At 36.1% G+C, this 21,687-nt stretch overlaps 1 protein-coding gene across 12 annotated transcripts in view; it reads left to right on the top strand.

Annotated features, from left to right (window-relative positions):
* Positions 1-21,687, top strand: part of CtBP (C-terminal binding protein) — a 55,214-nt gene that overhangs the window by 9,991 nt on the left and 23,536 nt on the right. The window lies entirely within an intron of this gene.

Below are 21,687 nucleotides of genomic sequence, written 5' to 3'. Positions count from 1 at the left end.
AAATATGCAAAATATGCAAAAAATATGCAAAATATGCAAAAAATATGCAAAATATGCAACTAATTTTTTGACGAAAATCATCAAATTAAATTTGGAAAGTCATCAAAAAGTGTTCTAAATTAAGTTTATTTTCGTTAAACGTCGATATCTTAGCAGATTATTATGTTATTAATTATTTTTCCGCCACAGCAATAAATCTGGACTAAAAGACTTAGAAAATTTCCTATAACCCAGCCTTCTTATTACAACATAAGTTGCTTTCTAATACAAATTTGTTCAAAAACTCAATCAGAAATGTCAAAATGAACGTATCCAAATATGTTGATAGTTTCTGCTCGGCCAAATTGTCTGACAGAATATCAAATGAGCTAGAAATTAAGACTAAGACAATATTGAATATTAAATAAAATCTTTCATATTTTACTAAAAACATATAACATATAAAAACATATACAGAGCAATCATGAATATTTCCCTCCGAATTTTCCGCACGGAAAATAATTTTAGAAAGTGAAACTCTTTTAAAATCAATATTTGTTAAAAGTTGAAAACTACTCTATTCTAGTCGAATCGACTATAACGAAATAGACCCACAGTTCCTTTTGATGATCTGCATAGATTCGCACTTATCCATCTGGCCAGGTCTTTTTGAAAACAAAGTACAGGTCACATTTATAGACCAATTCGCATAAAAATTGGAGATTTTTTTGCCCTTGGGCGATCCCTGTTTATTTTGGTAAGAATCGATTCAGATTTGGATATTGCACCCATATATACAGTATAATCTCGATAATCCCTACACCACAGGTTTCGGCGGTGTCCGAATTATCAAATTGTCCGGATTAACGAATAGTAAAGAAAATAAATTATTTTCTATGATTAAATAACTCGTGGTAGTTATATAATACTCTAATCCCCATTATTATAAGCCTTCTTTTGTTATACTTTGGATTTACCGAACAGATTTATAGCGTTCCGGTTAATATTAAGTTAAAAGTGATGATTGAATTTCAAGGAGGAGCTTCTTGGCAATAACTTTCTATGAAAAAATTATATTTTTAATGCCTATAATTCGGTTTATTTTGCGTTTTCAAATCCATCAGATAGTAAAAGAACACATATAATAACGGCCCTAAGTGTTAAAAATAGTGAGATTTTTCTATATGACAATCCGGACATTTTTATTGGCATTGCCCGTATTTGTTCCTTTCCTTACTTTTTACCAATTTACCATGCAACAAGACTCAATTTTCCCAAATTACAGAAAACGCCAATCAGATTGTGAAAGTATAGCTAGAAAAATGACGTTTTTAAAGTATACATCAGGGTGTAAGCAAAACACGGGACTGGTGTGAAATGTCATTTTTTTGAAAATTAAGATTCCTTGAAATCTTTGCCTTTTAGATGTATAGTGTCTTTGGCAACTTTAATGACAATATTGCGGCGAATATTTTTCTTAATATATTTATTTATATCCTAGACAACAAGACTAATGTGTTATAAAAGGTGTTATATCCTTGTACTCGACAATTTTTTCTAAATGTAGCTGAAAAATTTTTACAGCAACTCCTCCATTAAACAACTTTCCAAATTCGAAACATTTGTAATAATTAGTTCAAATTATCGAGTACACGGTCAGGTATAAGTTATTTAATTGTATAATTTCTTTTCGACTGTGTTATCAAAATTGTTTTCCTGTAGTAGGAATGAAAGAACTATATTTTTTAGCATTCCAAATGCTTTTCTAGAAGAAATATGTGAGTGGTTTTGCCACGTTAAAGATAATTCCAAGGGTTTGACTTATTTTACCACTACCACGCTATTGTGTGGTTTTTCTGAGTGATGTCATTTTGCACTAATAATTTGGTGTTCTTCACATCAATTTTAACTACATCCCACTTTAAATAAAACTTGTTGTTTTTAAAAATTTCATAACAACAAAACCCGAGATTAAGCTGAAATTATTTTACAACAATAAAATAATACACATCTCAACAAAACTGCCAAAAGTGAATCTAAAAATAATGCATTACGCATTACTTTTCGCCGAGGAGTGAACATTTCCCAATTCTGCATTAAGCGGTTGTATGCTTACAATATACATATAAAATTTTGTATTTTTGCGTGCATTAAACTAAAACCATGTCATCAATATTAAAGCGGCAGGTAGAGCATTTTTCCAAAGAAGCTTTTTGACCACAAATATAGGACTAAACACTATAAAATATATTCAAATCTAATATGTGGATATTCAAAACGTATACTTCTAATTATAGTTATGTTCCAGAACCTGGAATCGTAAATGGTACTTTAGTACTTTTTCCCATTTTGCTCTAAAAAACGAACCCATTTTCCAAAAAGTAGAAAAAAATGCGCTTTTATCTAAACAAAAATAGCGATGACTAACTCTAGCTCCTTTGTTTTTCTGCTAGACAATTTTGGCCGATTAGAAGCTATCATCATATTTAGACATGTTGATTTTGACATTTCTGATTGAGTTTTTTAAATTTTTCCATTATCTATCTACATTTGTATAGGAAGCAAATTATGTTGTAATAGGAATGCTGGGTTATTTGACATTTTCCCACCTTGTGAAAACTGAATTAAGTCTTGTTAGTCTACAAACTGCTGCAAAGTATTATCCGTGTAAACTTTGAAGGAAGGCCGACAAGAGGGAGGAAACAACTTCTGTGGATCAACAACATCCAAGAATGGACCGGCATACGTGACGTCATAAACCTGCTAAGCGAAGCTAGAAACAGAGAGACTTTTGCCGATATTATAAACAATATTTAATTATTCAAACTATTGTAATATACTTATATTTGCATTTTGGTCGCCAACATTCGAAAATCGAATAGGCAAATAAAGAAGAAGAAGTCTAGGTTTATTGCTGTGCGGAATATCTGGAGACTCTCAATAACATAATAATCTGCAAAAAACTATGTTAAACGTCAAAAAACTTTATTTAGAATGCTCTTTTGATGATTTTCCAAATTTAATTGACTATTTTTGTCAAAAAAACACTTGCATATTTAGCATATTTATTGCATATTTTGGATATTTTTTGCATATATTTTGCATATTTTTTGCATATATTTTGCATAGTTTTTGCATATTTTTGATATGACCCCAAATATCGAAAAATTGACCCTCAAAACGCCTAGATCCAAAATTTGAGTCCAATCAGATAAGAAATAAAAACATGCTAAAATCCGATGTCTAATAATGACTATAAAGGGAACGACAGAATTGGTCGCTTTAACCGATAGGTTAAATAGGCTATACGTTTGCAGAATATTTGGACTTTTGGATTTCGTCGTTATAACCGATATGTCGTTATAAACGATTTCGACTGTATATTGTCGTAATATGAGCCGCGATGAACACCTGCTAAACTGCACAGTTGCTAACATTTTTAAAATATTGTGTGCGGGAACATGGTTTAAGTATGAAAGAAATATTACGATGCGCAAAGTTTGAACTAATGTCAATAACTCCCTTCGATAGTTATCCTGCTTGTCAGGCTTTTGGGCCATTATGTCAGGAAGCAAGGAATTGTACACGAACAATATTATATCTCTGCAAGCGGGACCAAAAGAAGTACTTTCGGTAAAAATTTGGGAATTATCCGCGAACAACCTTTAAACTGTATGTAAGAAAAATTTTGAACTTTCGTATAGACCTTTTTGGAGCTCGATGTACGTTTGGAAGAAATTTCATGATGTGCAAAGTGTCGGCAAAATCAGATATAGGGTTTGTAAGTTTTCGTGCTCAGCAGTCATTTGAGTTTGAGCCAGTAGGGTTATTTAGAGCTTTTTGGACATTATCTGAAGAACTACGGATTGACCCCCGACAAAAAATTGAAACGTCGTAAAAGGACCCCGCAAGCGCAAACTATTGCAAAAAATTTAATGACATTTTGAAATTTTGTATGGGAGGTACCTCAGAAACAATTTTTTGGCCCAAATAGATAAATTCGTTCGAGAGTTATTGTATGCACCATTTTAGCGAAAACTTTTGGACTTTGAACATATCTATATTTGGACACAATAGGGTAAAAGCTCCTTACCCCGGCATGTACCAGTAGACAGCACCTTTCTTATTTGAACTCAAATAACTCAAAAATACTGTAACAAAATGTGAAAGTAATAATAGAAAAGCTTCAACAATACTGTCAGCTAATTTGGGTAAAATTTCATTTATTATATCGGAATTCAACTTTTTGTTAGTGAGCGTTTTTCACCACAACCGAAAATGCATGTCTCTTAAGAAAAAAATTAGTGGATACGTCAACAAAAATGTCTGTAATTGTATTAAAATTAGCAAATTTTCAATAAAATGTTGTTGTGATGATAGATAATATTCAAAAGAACACATTAGAAAAAGAAATTATTAAAAAAATTGTTTTAATTCTGCCATTTTAGCTGATGCCGACTTTAGGGACAAGAAAATGTAAAGTTTGCCAGAAGTCGGCATGGGTTGAAAAAATTGAGCGTTGTCAATTATTTTTACCTTGAAATTGTAAAAATATTTTAAATAAATACTTTAAAGTCTAATTAATTAAAATAACTTCATTAAAAATGAGTATTTATGCGATTTTTGCCCATTTTAGGCCTAGTTTGAAGTGCGTCCGTTTGTGGCATACAGACAATTAGGTTACAGTTACTAGAGTTGGGTAATCTAGTTCCTAGTTCCTTGTACTAGTTCCAAAACGTATGAGTAACACCATGAAATATAACGTGTGATAGTAAGTAGGTATACGCAGTTTGTTCAAAGAAAATATGTGGGCCATTGGAACTGCGAAGTGAACTAGATAGTTCCATATAGTTCCTTTGGCAAAACTCTAACAGTTACCAACTATAGACAATAACTAATTTATTGAAGCAACATTTTTAAATTTTCTTACTTTTTTATGCAAAATTAAACGGAATGTGAACAAAAAATGCAAAAAAACTATTGCCTTTCAAATAATTCCCAGCAAAATTTATTTGAAGTTGTTCCTTGTGAAGTATTGATTGAATAGCTTTTTTTGAAGCAGTCCACGCAGAGTCATGAAAAATGCAGTCCGTTCTTCACATTTTGACAATGTCCGATTTGAATCCATTTCATAAATTTTTCACATTTTAGAAATTTCAAAATTTTGCAAAAAAAAAAAAAAAAAAACTTAAAAAGACAAAGAACTTAATTTGTTTCTTGTTAATTATAATAACAGCAATATGTTTGCATCCATAAAAAGTAATTTGTATACAAAAAATAATAAATGCGATTTCGAACTACATCTTTGTTTGTAGCCAAAGAAGTAGTTGAATCATATGTTGTTGTGATTTATTCACTACAAAGAACTAATGCAAAATGTGTGCTTAAGAAGTAAATTAGACAGTATCCTCACTGCACCATGCCCTTGTAAAAATCATGACTTCTTTCACGTAAAAAGATGTAGTCCGGAATCACTTGCACTCATGATTTAACTACTTCTTTGGCTTCAAGCATTTTGCTGGGTTATGTTGATGTTCTTAACACCTAAAAAAGAACATTTTACTGATTTCCAAATGTTAACAAAATCTTAAAATTATTTAATTTTTAAAAGCAATATGGATTAAAATAAGACGTATTTGTGTAAAAGTGTGTTTTTTGTTGTTTAGAATAAAAGAAATGACCAACTTATAACAATTTTTTACTAAAATACGATATGCCGACTACTGGAACATTTTATGCCGACTATTAAGAAATGGTGCCGACTACTAGCAAAAAAGAAATCGGTTAATCCGTTAGAGTGTTATCGTGCATTCCAGCCGGCCAGACAGGCGGACATTACTAAATGGACTGCAAATTCTCTGATACGGATTTCGTCCAAACATATTTGGGTTCTAAAACCATTATTTCGTCTAGGGTAAGTGCACCAGTAGTCGGCACTTTAAGGATTCTCGTATCTTCAGCCGTATGTCATTCCGAGTCTAAATATCCAATCAAATTAAATTTAAGTTGTTTTGATTCCTTATTTTGTGTAGTTTTAGATTATATAAACAATTTTTTTGATTATTTCTGTTCAACATGCAAAAAATACAATTTTAGTGAAATACTGCTTTTTCACCAGTAGTCGGCACCATTCCCCAATAGTCGGCATGATATGATCCAGTAGTCGGCATGTTATATTTAAATGAAGAAAAAATGCATACTTTACATTTTTTCTCAAATATTTGAAAGAACTATAGCTTAAGCATTAGTTATTTATACATTTCTAGTTTATTTGTATACATTTCTATTGATTTTACTTCAACAAATAAAGAAATTTTAACATATTGTTTAAATAAATTAGTTCGTACCCAATAGTCGGCATCTATTACCCAGTTGTCGGCACCCCACAAAGTACGTACTTCAAATCATGGCTAATATTGCTTAAAATCGCTAAAGTTCCTTTCAAATTGAAACCATTTTTTTATTAATTAGCCTATAAAGTATTTCTATATTATTTTTTATAATTTTTAGCTAAAAGTAATCGATAAAAATCATTGTTTATAACCCCATGCCGACTTTAGGCAAATTTTATATTTTTTTGTCCCTAAAGTCGGCATCAGCAAAAATTGCACAATTATAAATATTTTTTAAAAAATTCTTTTTCTAAAGTGTTCTTTTAACTGTTCTCTACCTATATAACAAAAATGTTGTGGAAAATTTCTTCATTTTAAAATAATTACAGAGCTTATAAGGATAACATCCCCACAATTTTTTTCTTAAGAAACATGCATTTTCGTTTGTGGTGAAAAACCCTCACTGACAAAAACTTAAATTTCGATATAATAATTGGTCCTAGCTCAATGAAATTTTTTATAAAGTTAGCTGACAATATTGTTGAAGCATTTTTAAGATTATTTTCCTATTTTGTTTTCTTATTTTTTAGTTATTTGAGTTCAAATTCAAAAGGTGCCGACTACTGGTACATGCCGACATTAGGTGCACTTACCCTATATACCCTCATTAGCCTAAAGGCTGAGAGCATAAAAATCCTTCTTGCTTTCTCTAGGCTATCGTTTATAGTTCTCGGAGTGGACTTCAACGTCGGACCAGAAATAAAAGTTTAGTTTTCTTGTTTGTAAACTTCTTGGCATCAAACGCCAAGTCCAATCTTGGATGGTCGAAAATACTGTATGTGCTTCGAAACGCACTCCTTTCGTATGTATTTTGTTGCTTTTCGTTTCTACCAAAATATTACTATTTAAATGCACCGATAAAAAACTTTTTAAAATTCAAATTGGCAATTGGTCATATTCTTTAAAATATTTGGCAGCTCTACAAAGGATTACATATACAGACTCAATACCCAAAAAAATGACAACAATAAAAGTTACGAAATAAAACTTTTTCAAACAAACAAGTTTTTGTATAAAAAAACGTCTCCATCTACTTACTCCCTGGTTCAATTCTACTCCCTTTCATCTTTTATTTCATCTCTTCTATATTTGTCGCATTTAACATTCTATTCAATTATTTCCATTTATATGAAGACGACAAAAACAATGTTGTAGGTATGATGATGTGTATGTAGTGTTGTATATAGCCAGCTGTTTTACAATTTAGCAGACACAAAGTTTGGAATGGCAAATGTAAAGGGCGGTTAAGTTTAGTATTATGGGGTATGAGAAATACTTTCTGATTTGCTTTTCGCTTTTTTTCGGAAAAAAACTTTAAACAGCCAAACATAAATTTTCTTGTTTGTTTTCTCTCTCTTTTTTTTTTTTTTTTGTTATGACTTTAGTTGTTACTGTTGACTTTAGTTGGAGGGTTGTTTTAAAGAACTGTATAAGAATTATTTATCTACACAACTTCAGACAGTAGGTTGTTCAAGGAAACTTTAGATTTTATTAAGATTTATATTTAAAATTTTGGAAGTTTTTATAACAACTACTTCTTATAAATAATTACGTCAGAGTATATTATTTTGGTAGTCTGAATGATGCGTCTTTCAACATGAAGTCAATGAAACCAACCAACCGTTTGTACCCTCAGCCTTTAGGCTAATAAGGGTATACACACTTTGATACGATGAAAGTGTATCTCATTGAAATAATGGTTTTGACATGAGTATGTTCATAAATCCGTTTCAGACAATACGGAGTTGATTTATCCGTACGTCTGTCTGGAGCTCACGATTCTATCGATTTGTCCAAATTTGGTACTCGTATTATTTTGTCCAAACTTAGATCAAGTAGTAGATTCGGTTACCTCCACACAAAGGTTCAACTTTTTTTCTAGAATGGTGCGCACGATTACTCTCGAATGAAGAAACCGATTGGGCCCAAACTTTGCACGTTGTAATTATTTCCTTCATACATAGATCTGCCTCGAATATGGGTTATATCATACCACTCCTACGAATACCTCCCACACAATTTTTCAAAATTTTTGGCACAAGTGTAGTCTCTTGTCGGATCGGCATGAAATTGTATGCAGCAGGTTGTGCTCGAGGTCTCTTTCGCTATGGTATGTTTTTTTTATTTAATTTAATTTAATTTTTATTTGACAAACACAGTAACCTAGTCCATAGGGCCATGAGCGGTTCCAAAAACAGCTATACAATAACTGCTCTCAGTTACTTATATCTAACATTAAAAGGGCAAGTCCAAACTTCCTGACATAGTGTTCCAAAAACTCCACATAACCTTGCCGGCACCAATTCAAATGACAGATGAGCACAAAATCTACGATTTGAATATCAAATTGACCAACACTAAAGCTGTAAAAAACCTACGGCCTGGAGGGATGGAAGTCCTCGATTTGTTCCAATCTCTACACATCAAAATCGTTCTTCCAAACGTATGTCAAATTCGAATATGGACTATATCGATCCACTTATGTTTGTACATCCCCACAAGAGTTAAAACATTTAGGCGATAAATCTTAAGCTTTATTTCGCATAGTACTCATAGTATTCATTACAAAAGTAATATTTTGGTGTGCTTCTTTTCATTTTGTACCCGTTATTCATCAATAGAGTGATATCTGCAGCATAATGCTCCGTATATCCAAAATGTTGTTAAAATTCTTGGCCTGTTTAAAATTAAAAGTATTAATGTCCTGTTTCTTTACCACCAAACTCATGTTGTTGTAGGAAATGTTTGTTTGATTGAAAATAAAACAATTCAAATATTTTTCAAAAATACCAGAAGTTTGGTAGTAGGTCGAACGAATTCGTATTCGAATCGTCTTAGTGAAAAAGGCCATAACATTTAAATTAATATTGTGTAGTTAATTACATAAAGTAATAAATGTTTGATTTAATTTTTTTATAATTATTTGCTGCTATATATTTCATATTTCACATTAGGTAGCACTCTAATGTACAAATTATGTATACTTTTGTTTGTTGTTATGGGCATATTTTGTTTCATTTTATTGTTGCAATTGCTGCTGTTGCCGAACCAGTCAACCACACCGACATACCGCCATTCTATTCGACTCGAATTCAGATTCATCTACTACACAGCACAGAATGGAAAGTTAAAGAAAGACTGGTTTTGGACTTTTAGTTTTTTTTTTGTTATTTGTTTGTGGGGAATGTGTCATGTGCTACTGAGCGAGCAACGGACGCGCGACGTACTATTCGATATGTTTAACGTGGCGGTGTGAGTTTTGTGTACACCACCACCGGCCTTTAGTATTACTGTTGGTGTTTTAACAGGGTTTTATTGTTACTTGTTTTTATTACATATTGCTGTTGAACGCTTTAAAAATTAACTTTTTCCTCGTTCGCACGACTTTGTGGCTGCCAGTATGCCTGTTCGCCTGTCAGACTCTCCTGGTTGGTTGTCATTTCTTGCATCAACAAAAAAAATAGAGTTGTTTTTTGATTTTTTATTTGTTTAGAGCGTACAGTGTACAAATTAAACTTGTTGAATTGCAGAGTATTCTCGTAATTCATGTTTGTATTTCGGCTATTTTGTATTGTTGCCGGCTATGGTCGTTATTACTGGGCATACTTTAATCACATTTCGATATATATTTTGTGGTTTTATTCAAGATATGTGGTTTTATGCCAGTTTTCGATAAAACACACTAATTTGTTAGTTATTGTGCGTGTGTGTAGGTATGTACGTGTGGGGTATGTGCATTAACATAAATTATTTTATATTATGTTGGAAAAATAGTCGTCTTTGCTATTTTTAAATAATAATTCACAGTCACGAATTTTGTGGGTGAACAATGTTGGAGAACTAACAGTTGAATAATTTCTTCAGGTCCCTATTACAATTTTGTATAGGGTAAATGTACCAATAGTCGGCACTTAAGGGTTTTTTCTAACTTCAATCCTTCGCCATTCCCAGAATATTTTTCCAATTGCAATGAAATAAAGCTTATTTGCTTCGAAATTTAGTTTACTTTTCAATGAAATAAAAAAATTTTGAATAATTTCTTATAAAGCTTATGAAATTTACGAATTTCAAAAAATTTTAGTCGGCACCATTTTCCAATAGACAGCATCATATGTTCCAATAGTCGGCACCTTGTATTTTAGTAAAAAATCTTATACGTTTGATCGTTTTTATTATTTTAGATAACAAAAAACATACTTTTACACAAATATTTCATATTTTAATCGATATTGCTTTTAAAAAGTAAATAAATTAAAGATTTGGTTAACATTTGGAATTCATTAAAAATTTGTCTTTAGGTTTGTTTTTAACATAAACCAATTTATTTAAAACCTAAATAGTATTTGCAGTTTTCCATCTAATTTTGTATTATAAATGTAAGAAATTTTAAATATATTGCTTAAATAAAGTGGTTTGTTGCATAGTCGACAACTATTACCCAATTGTCGGCATGCCACAAACATAGGCATTTTTAACCATGCCTAAAATCACTTAAAACTCATTATTTTATTTAATCAATTTTTTTTTTACTAATTAGATTTTAAAGTATTTATTTAACATTTTTGTATAATTCTGTGCTAAAAATAATGAACAAAGCACATGATTTTCACCCCTTGCCGACTTCTGGCAAACTTTACATTTGTTCCTAAAGTCGGCATCGGCAAAAATGGCAGAATTACAATAATTTTTTAATATTTTTTTTTTGCTAAAGTGTTCTTTCGACTGTTACACTATGCAACACTGAAAATGCAAACAACTTCTAGGATGGATTTTTTGAAAGTACATATTTAGACTACAAAAACCCTAGTTGGGTTTTGTCCTGTCAGATCCAGTTCGGATTTTATGGCCTCATCTAAACCGGGCTAAATCTACACTTTTTTGTATTTATCAGGCCTTTATCTCAGAAACGAAAAGGAATTTGGCCTTGCAGTCTTTAGCAATATTGTACCCCTAAACTAGTAGCATTTATCTTTTGAAGAAACCACATGAGAAAAACTCCATCTATGGCACCAAAATCTATAAAATATAGAACATTTTACATAACTGCTGAAATTATGGTCAGTATCGGCTAAACTATTTGGAGTTGAACCAAGTAACCCTTTGCAAAAATCTTCCAAATAAAGTTCTCAACAATTCTTTAGAACATTCTGAAACTCTAAAATGCTTACTTCATGTTGTTTCAGCGGTATTTTGCATGATATCTTTTACAACACGTATTTCAAACACAGTTCTTACCAACAGTTTATTCTCGCATTTCGAATTTCACTACATTATTGACATTTTTTATTAAATCGTCGTTGAAAAATGTACTGAAAACAACGGCATAGAGGCATTTTACAACAATGACATGTTCTGAAGAGTTGTGTATTACATTCCAGGGAATATTTTACCAACAGAAAATATTCAGAAAAAATTAACGGTTTTGGAGATATGGTGCGCAATGTATAAACATTTTGGTATTTTTGCATATATTTTGAAATTTGAGGCAATAAATGTAGTTTCTCGAGTTCATTATTTCTCCAAATATTGTATTCTTGTCCTTATCTACAAATTTGCTTCAGAGGTCAGAGGAAGATTCGCATTGGTTTCAGAGATATAGCCCCGAATTTCTTTAAAAACTCAATATTTAACCATCTTTAGATGGGGCCATAAAATCCGAGCTGGATCTGACACAACAAAACCCAACTAGGGTTTCTTGTCGTTTGGGTCTGTACTTTCAAAAAATCCTCAGTTCGAATTGTTTGCACAAGATTACCTTAAAAATGTTGCACAGTGTTATCTACAAACACATCATCATTTTTTTTGCAATTTTTTATATTATTATCTAATTTATTTATTTTTATTAATTTTAACGGGTATGTTCTGAGACACACTTCACCTTTCACTTCACGCCTCAAGCATTTTGTTTGCCCCATTGACGCCTATTTTTCGAGCATTTTTTGGGCGGACTAGGGTGTACTATACTTTTTGAATACCCTAATGAATCTTAGCCCCAAGAAATTCGCAAAAAATAGGAGTAAATGAGGTGAACAAAATGCTTGAATCGTGAAGTGAGAGGTGAAGTGTGTCTCAGAACATATCCGTATGATTTCTTTGGTGAGTAATGGTCTTGAAAATCAACTTCAAATATTTAAGTTTAAGTGGCTGTGATTTCGAAAAGTGAGAAAGTCTGGCTTAAAAATGTATAATCCCAGCGACAATTTTTCCGAGGGCTCTGATTTTCTATTTTTTCGAGATTTTCTTAATACTTTTTGGAAATTTGTCGATTTCTTTAATATTTTCCTAGAAATTGTACCGCTTTTCTGAATCTCTGCACATTTTCTGAAGAATATTCTTAAGTATCTTCGTTCCGATTTCATTTCATTTATTTACTTCAATATAATTTCTAATCGATTTTCTACGGGATTTTTTTGTTCGGTTGTTGCCGAAAAACAAAATGATTGGTTTTAAATTCGCTTTACAATTTTAATTTATTTATTTTTTTTTTTAATATTAATGCAACATATAGTAATTCAAGCTAGTGTTGACAGGTTCAACATACTCGGGCACATTGTTCTACTATAAATCACAAAATGATAACAACGGGGAAAATCATTAGATCGTTTGAAATCAGAAGCTTCCATATTACTAGAAAATTGTATCAGAGTGGCGTTTGTTCTGTGTTGTGTCAATATCAAAGGCGCCCAAGATTTTTTTTATTTGATATGTATGTATGTTCGTTCTTCTGCTTAATCTGGCTCTGGGTCTATCCCAAGTTCTAGGAATGTTGCTGCGTCAATGGGATGTAACCACAGATCTACTAGAGTTAAGGTAAGGTCACATTAGGCAAAAATTTGCTTCAGCGACCGTCAGTGTGCGCTTACTGAGAGTAGGTGAAAGGGTGAAATGTGTCATGGAGGCCTGTGATGCATGCTGGGTAGATGTTCTACACTGTGATATCGATCCTTGCCCTGTAGGAATTCAAACGGCTGCACCTCCCGAACGTTGTTGAGCCAAAAACTACTCCGGTTTGTCGTGTCAGTTGCGATAGATGGGGGATGTTTTTCGAGGACAGCATTGACACAATAGTTGTTTATGGCATAAGCGAATGCATCCGTGTGAATGCTATTTAAACCAGCTTGATAGGCTTGTTGATCTCTCTTGTTACATTGGACCTCTCTTTTTAGATCATTAAGGTTAATCAAAGTAAAATAAAGAAAAAGAACCGGTATTTATTCCTCGATAATAGAGATTTCCAGTTAATGATTTCCCGATTATGAGGGTCCATCTGTCATTTACATTTATGAAGTCATCCAGAAGAATTCCATTTTTCTTTTCTGAACTACAGAAATCCACAAACAACCTACAACAGCCATAAAATTTCAAATTAAACAGAGACATTTAATATAACCTAACTGTGATTTGCCTCAAAAAGGCATTTCATAACATAAAAAGGCGGGAAACATGACAGCAGCTGATATTTTATAAAAAAAAACTCACGACTATCTATTATGATGCGTGTTTACACAACGATCAGACAAAACTGGCCAATTGAATAGTACTGTAAAAAAAAAAAAAAAACACACATGTACTTTGTTCAACTAGTACCCACTCTTCTTCAGCGCAAACACGACATAGCTTTATGTCAGCCTGTTTCGTTTAATGCAACTGATATACACAAAGAGGAACATTGTCTATGCCAAGAACAAAAACAACAACGTCATTACACGATTTTATATGTGTGTAAATTATCTCCCGATAAATGGGGGGTATTACAATTGTTGCACTATTGTTGTGTGGTGAGAAGTACAGAAGATACATAGGGGCTAGTTTCTGATAGACTATGGCGGCTAACAATCAGACAGAAGGTGGAATGCTGTTACAAATATTTTTTTCGGTCAGAAACAAACGAGTGAATGCGCCACGTCACTTGACGCATGCCTAATGCCGCCAACCATCATTAACAACAAACAAGAGTACATCTATCTATCGATATGTCGTAGTAAGCAACAATGAATACAATATTGTTTTGCTTGTCTGTCAATTTTTCGTTTATTTAGTTTTGAAATAATATTTTTGTGGGTTTGAGTACGACGAAGTGTATGTACGAGTATGAATATTTATTTGTAGATAGAGATACATATTTTATTATCTATTTGTCGGCGTCGTTGTCGGTACGTGTTTACTTAGGTAATATTGTCGTTTATCAGCTGCCAAACAACCAGACTTTAAGTATAAAATTATAAGCAAACAACACACTTTAAAATAAAATAAAAAATGAATAAATGTGTGTACTAGGTTGATGTTAAAAGTAGAAATACGCCAAATGTCAGTTAATGCTCATTAGCATATTATAATATCACTACTCATACACTTAATGAGCGTACTCGAAAAAGTTTGATTGCAAATCTGACCACAAATAAAATAAAATGTATTAAAATTCCGAAAAGGCTGTAAACATTACAACTAACGTCTGGCCTACCAAGAGATCTAAATTTAAAATCCAAGAAATGGAAATATGTCTAAGTCTAAACAAAAATGGGACGAGTCAGTTTTATGCCTTGTTCATACTGACGGTAATTCGCTCTCTATTCGTTGTTCGAGCCCAAATTATGTATTACTTCATTTTCCATACAAAATTTTGAGAGCGAAGAACGATTTTTGTACATTGTTCAATTTAAATTACTCTCCGAACGACGACAAAATATGTCCCATCTCAGCAAATGAGAGTATTTATCGAAATAAGTTAATTATGACAATATACAAAATTTAAAAAATTATGAAAAACAACATTTTTAGAAAAACTACAAACACGAATGAAAAGTAAACGGTGGAAAGATTAGTATATGTTAGGTTAGGTTTGGGGATGTGCAGCCACTAATTTGTGACTTCGTCACTCGGAGACCTTCCGGTCCATTGTGATCATCCGGGGGAAAAACGAGCAATGTACTGTAAAGAAATTAAATGATAGAGAAAAGAGGCAAAAAATAAAAAGTAAGCTACTATGAAAGTGTAAAAGAAGTAATTGTGTAGAACATTTTAGAAAAGAAAACTAGTTTTAATGGAGAAAAAGTTTGTGTTGTTGTTGTAACAGTGTTTGTTATTATGTTTGTATGTTTGTTCTTCTGTTCAATCTGGCTCTATCCCCAGTTCCAGGAAAGTGGCTGCTTCGATGGTATGTGACCACAGATCTACTGGAGTTAGATGAGTAGGTTTGAAAAGGTGTTTTGTGTCGTGCGGGCCCATGCCACATACTGGGCAGATGTTTTGCACGGCGCGGTCGATTTCCGCCCAATAAGAATTTAGGCGACTGCAATATCCAGAGCGTAGTTGAGCCAAAACTACTCTAGTTTGTCGTGGCAGCTGACGCTCCTCAGCTGCAATAGATGGGGGTTGTATTTCGAGGACTTAATTCACACTATAATTGCTTAAGGCCTTGGCAACTGCATCCGTGTGAATACTATTTAAACCTGCTCGATAAGCTTGTTGATCTAGGGGTTCTCTCCTGTATCGTTGGACCTCTGCCTCTAGAGCATGGATATCCTTCCTGATCTGCCTGTATGTGCCGGGCCTAACCACAAGATGGTGATTGGGATGGCTCACACGGTAACATCCAAGCAGGTACTGCAACGAAAGCATCTCATTGTGTTGCTTTACTGGAAGAATTTTTGCCTCATGTAGATGGTCCACTGAAGATTTGAGGAGGCACCCTGTTGCTGTTCTCAGGGCGGCATTGTGGCAAGTTTGAATCTTTTTCCAATTCGTATCACATAATCTCGGGGACCAGACTGGCGCCGCATAGCTTACCACAGACCGACCTATCGCGTTATATGTAGTCAACAAGGTTTCTTTATCTGCACCCCAAGTGCTGTCAGTTTGTCGCAGATAGCTGTGGCGAGCGCGCACGACGTGAAAGTAGTGTCGAATGTGACCCCTAAAATTTTGGGGCAGTTTGTGGTCGGAATTCTGTTACCGTCTACCATTGCGCTGTCCATGTGGTGAACAGAGTGGCTGTTGATTTTGTGGCGGAAATCTGCATATTCCTCGAATGGAAAAAGGTGGTAAGATCGGTTAAATAGTTGTTCAGTCTCTCACAGATGTCATCAGGATAAGTACCCGACGCCAGGATCGTACAATCATCCGCATACGTTACGATCTCGATGCCGTCTGGAGGGGGCGGAATACAGGACAGGTAGAGGTTAAACAGTTCCGGAGATATCACCCCACCTTGGGGAACTCCCTGTTTCAATCTACGGGGTTTAGACTTCTTGTTCCTGACTTCCACGTACGACTGGCGTCCACACATATAATTGACTATCCAACGTTTCAAGCTTGCAGGGAGGGTTGTCTGATCAATGTCCTCAAACAGCGTGGAGTGTCTGACTGTATCAAAGGTTTTTGATATGTCAAGCGCCACTATCACTGTTCTATCGCACGGCCGTCTCTGGTTGGGTCCTTGACAAATATGTGTGGTAATGGCGTGCAGAGCAGTTGTCGTGCTGTGCTGCTATTTCTGATACTGGGGAGGACTAAGACCTCAAGGGTCTTTGCTACGGGCGACAAAAGCGAAATCGGTCTGTACGATTCACTTTTGCTGGCATCCTTGCCGGGCTTCCGTAGTGGGAACACCCTGCCCATTTTCCAGACTTCGGGAACAATGAGGTTGGATAGCGACAAGTTGAGAACTTTAGTGAGATACTCCACTCCCGGCTCATCCAGCTGTTTCAGCATTATTACCATGGAGATTCCATCAGGGCCCAACGCTTTGGATGATTTAGCGTTCCTGATGGCATTGGCAACATCATCCATTGTAAACTGTGGTGGTTCCTCCTCGGCAGGAAGAGATCTGATGCGACGTAATACTCCTCTCTTCGCGTTGTCACTCTCGGGGTGCTCGACAAACTGTCGATTGAAAAAACTTGCGCACCTCTTCGGGTCAGTCAACGTAACGTCGCCAAACGTGACTGAGGTCCTATCTTACCTTCTTCCAGGGTTCGAGAGTGACTTAACCGTTGTCCACAATTCACCTATACCGGCTCCAATGTTGCAACTCTTCAGATGATTTAACCACTTGTTCCGCTTATGCTCGCCGACCAGCCTGTTAACTTCCAGTGTCAGCTCCCTGACTCTGGGGTCATTGGGGTTGGTTCGACAAAGCTCATCAAGCTCATTTGCTAATCCCGTCGCCTCGGCTGGGAAATTTGGTCTTACTTCGGGTATTCCACCAGCAGGGATATGGCGAGCGGCTGCAGCAGTGATGATGTTTCGGAACGTGGATGCCTTCTCTGTACTCGGTTGCTTCCCCTTGGTAGTACGCTCAACAGCCGCCGCATACGAGGTTGATGGTTCAACCAGCTGAGAAGTCATCGTCTTCTTTGGTGAGGGCTGTGGACCCTCGGAGGAACGAACGCGCTGCACATATTTATTCTGCGGGGCATTGTTCGTTCCTCCAGAAGACGATGTTTCCTTAGCTGGTCTAACCATCTTCCTATTGAGACCAGCATTTCCAGCCGCTTCACCCTTGCCTTTCGGAGCAGAATCGGGCTTTGAGGCAGAGTCCTTCACCGGTCGGTCATCACTAGGGGTGCCTGTAGGTTTGGGGGTGCACTCAATAGCCTTTTCCTTTACCTGTCGGTTCGGGTTAAGCTTCTGAATAGGTTTAGGCGTAGCACATTTGCCAGTGGCAGTAGGCTTAGCCGGCTCCACTACTTTATCCGGGAGGAAGATCCGTTCCACCTGGAGCTCGCGATGAAATGCATGCGGGTAAGTTCTCTCGTACTTCCTTATAAATTTCAGCTTACCCCTGATGAGGTGGACCTCCCTCGCCGAATGCAAGTTCGCATCTCTCCCTACGAACTTGCGAAGATAGGATACAGCACGTTTGTAGTGCCTCGCATCCGATGCCTCTCGTGCAGATGCAACTTTTGAGTCGCTGCCCGTTGTCGGGGTCTCGTTAGAATCCCCGTCGTCGGACATCATTTCTGTTGCAGTCTGCCTTTGAAGCCTATTGTCGGCAGGTGCCGACACAGAACCAGTCGGAATCGGACCTGCATCCGGTTGGGTATCAGGGTTCGCACTCCCTTTATCAGTGTCACAACAACCTTCCTGTGTAGACTTGGCCGGGATCACCGTGGTGTCCAGCTCATCATCAGTCAGGGTTAGATTGTGTAACAATCTGAGGGTCCCGTGAAGGTCGTCCCCGCCCACAACTGCGGTCCTGTCTGCCGTAGACCGGCTTTCACCAGCCCTGGCTAAATCATGTTCCTTTTGAATTGCCGGGTCGTCATCTAATTTGGGGGTTGGAATTGATGCACTTGTAGCAGGTACAGCTGTAGGTGCCAAGGCATCCACACCTAGAACAGCCGGATCACAATCACTTGATCTCGACGACACATGGCTTGTGGTCACACCAACGCTTGCCGCCGGTACTGGGTTATTAACTCCCTGCACCGTAACTTTATTTCTCCTATTCTTTCTACCCATTTTAGTTAATTTGTTTAAGGGAACTACCCCGATCCAATTTTTGGTCCACGGGGGGTCCGAGGACCCCCAGGGTCTCCACAATGTGCGGGGTCGGGTCCGGCTTTGGTTACCCAAGGACGGCTCCGACTCTACACAAGCAGTGACCCCCTTCCCATCCGCCACCCGGGAAGACGCGCCTGGTAGGAGAATGGCAAACTCCCCCAGGACGGGTTGCCAGGTAACGTCATTTGTCAGACCAGGTGACACGATGGTTATGTCTGGCGAGCTGTGACACTCTCCTCTAATTCTGGTAGGGGCGTCCTCATTGACCGTGCAAAACGTAGAGCTGTCAATCTGCTCAGCCAGCGCTGTACCTCTCTGGTCGTTTCCGAGGGCCGAATGCCACATCTCATGATGCGCATTAAAGTCCCCCAGGACCAGAAGATTATGACCTTCCAAAAGCGGGCTAATGTTAGGCACGTAATCTGAGATACAGCTATTTCTCGGCGGGATGTATACGTTCAGCAACTCTATCTCGGCAGTTCCACACCTGAAAAAGTTTGGGTGGTGATGGTTGATAGAGTATTTGAAATACTGTTCACGTGTTCAGGTTGCGCTGTCCCAGCCACTTCAGATTTCTGATGATGTTGTAGATTACAGCAGGTTCCACAGTTGAATAGAAGGTTAGACATGGTGTTAAGGTTAAACACACTCACCGTTGACGGCGTCCGCATCCTTACATCCTGGGAAGTGTATTCCTGCCAAGAGATTAAGAGTGTCTTTACCAGAGTCTGTCCACGCACCATCTTGTTTCTTGATACTCCCGATTTATTTAGGGTCCTTGGAGAGCAATCTTCGAAACCTAGCTGCGTCGTTGACTCCTTCTATTGACTCACAGAAATTCGTCCAAGACTTTTTCTTTGATCGCTTGATTTCACTCTTGTATTTCTTGAAACTCACCTTGTAGGAGTCCCAATCAATGTCGAGTTTAGTCTCATGCGCCCTTTTATACAGTCACCTGGTGGTTTTTATAAGCTCGCCAAGTTCCTTGTTCCACCACACCGGCTGAGATTTCTTCCCAGGATAGGTAAGTGGACAGGATTCCTTATGGCAACGGAGAAGAACGCCTGTAAGATAATATTAAGAGTCAGATGAGAACTCGTTAGTTCCGTGTATTTATCCCAGTTTGTTCTTCTCGGGTTCCTATAAGGAGTTTGGCGACCTCCGTTAAAAAAGACCTCGAAGAATATTTTCATATGATCCGAGAAGGAATATTCTTTAGATACCCTCCCATTCCTTAGGACGGGAGTCATCTAGATTCGAGAGGGTTAGGTCGATGACCTCCTCCCTATCTCTAATTTAAAAAGTTGGATCATTTCGTAAATTATATGATAAAATAAAATCGAATATAGACTCACCCCTTTTTTTGGTGTCCTTGCTGCCCCTTTGAGCTTTTGCGTCGCATCCCAGGATCACGTTGCAGGTACCCATCATATCATCGAGCAACCGTCGGACATCCAGGGGCCTAATTACGTGATTCGATTCGATCGAGTATTTGCTCGTGAAAAAGATTTCGACACGATAAAAAAGCGGCATGACGAGATTCGATCGAAATCGTTGATCGAATCTTTCGAGAGTAACCGGTAATCGAACTATGAAAACCTATGTGTACTATATATATTATGAAGGTAGATGTAAAAAAGGTGTTTTTTGAAAGCAAGAACCAAAAAAAAACTAAATTATGAATGAAAAATGTAAATATTTGTGGAATTTGTTGAATAATACATTCAATAATAATTTCGGAATGAAGTTGTGCTATGGAAATAAGAAAATTATTAATTCTTGCAAAATCTTTTTGACATTGTTGTAGCGGATTGCTGATACATCTACCTTAATAATCCTCTCTCAAAATAAATGAAAGAGAGTTTGGTGGATGTTTTGCATTAGCCTCTCTGAGAGAATATTTCCTTTGGTAAACAACGGGGGATGAAATGTTTAAAATGTACTTCCCTTATACAATAAATAGTCCGGTCAAAATAGACATTGAAATAGCAAAAATTCCCACAAAGCTGAATTTTGGTGGACAGCTAGGGTTTGCCATTAGAAGCAACGTCCTAAAAGTCCCCATCGATCCCATGTGTGCAAAAAAAATTATTCGGGGTCAAAGGTCAAAATTTAAGGGTTTTAGATTTTCGGATTTATTTTTTGAAAACAGTTGATCTAATCAAAAAGTGACTAAAGTAAATATTGTAGACAGAAAAATTATCTACAAATTTGACCCTTATAATTTTTTTCTTAGAAGGAACCATTCTTGAGATATAGCTGTTCTAAAAAACACATGATTTTTATGCACTTATAAGGGAAATATGCACATATTCAGACGAACCGGCTAAAATAAGAGAAGTAATCGGGTCTGTCCCCCCAAAAAATATATATTTTCTTGAAGAGCGAAATTATAGCTATCTTCTAAAAAAAATCCAACAAAATTGGAGTGTGTTTAGTTGAGTTATTCAATGTTGAGTCATTTTATGCAAAAATAGCCCATTTAACCCACATGTATAATCGAAAGCCCAACGGGAACGACCCCAACGAAAACTCTCCGATTTTTTTTAAGTTTTGTCTGAAGGTAGTGTTTGTTGCGCTGATTACGGAAATGTAAAATTTTCAACGGTTGCGGATCCGGTTCGCCGGTTATTAGACCCGAAAGGCCAAATTTAAAAACCGGGTTAGACCCGGTTCTTCTGAACCGATTACTGCAAAGTGGATATCGTTTGAAAGCTTACGGAAGTATCTAACACATAGTGTCGTTACTTTAACCGGTTCGCCTCATAATGTACTTACACGGCTAATTTTTTATTTGACTTTTAGATCGAGA

The sequence above is a fragment of the Musca autumnalis genome, unplaced genomic scaffold, assembly GCF_047663935.1.
Source record: "Musca autumnalis isolate F117 unplaced genomic scaffold, ASM4766393v1 scaffold_1, whole genome shotgun sequence".
Classification (NCBI taxonomy): Eukaryota; Metazoa; Arthropoda; class Insecta; order Diptera; family Muscidae; genus Musca; species Musca autumnalis.
The sequence above is the reverse complement of the archived record's forward strand: the minus strand, read 5'-3'. Positions and strand labels throughout refer to the sequence as shown.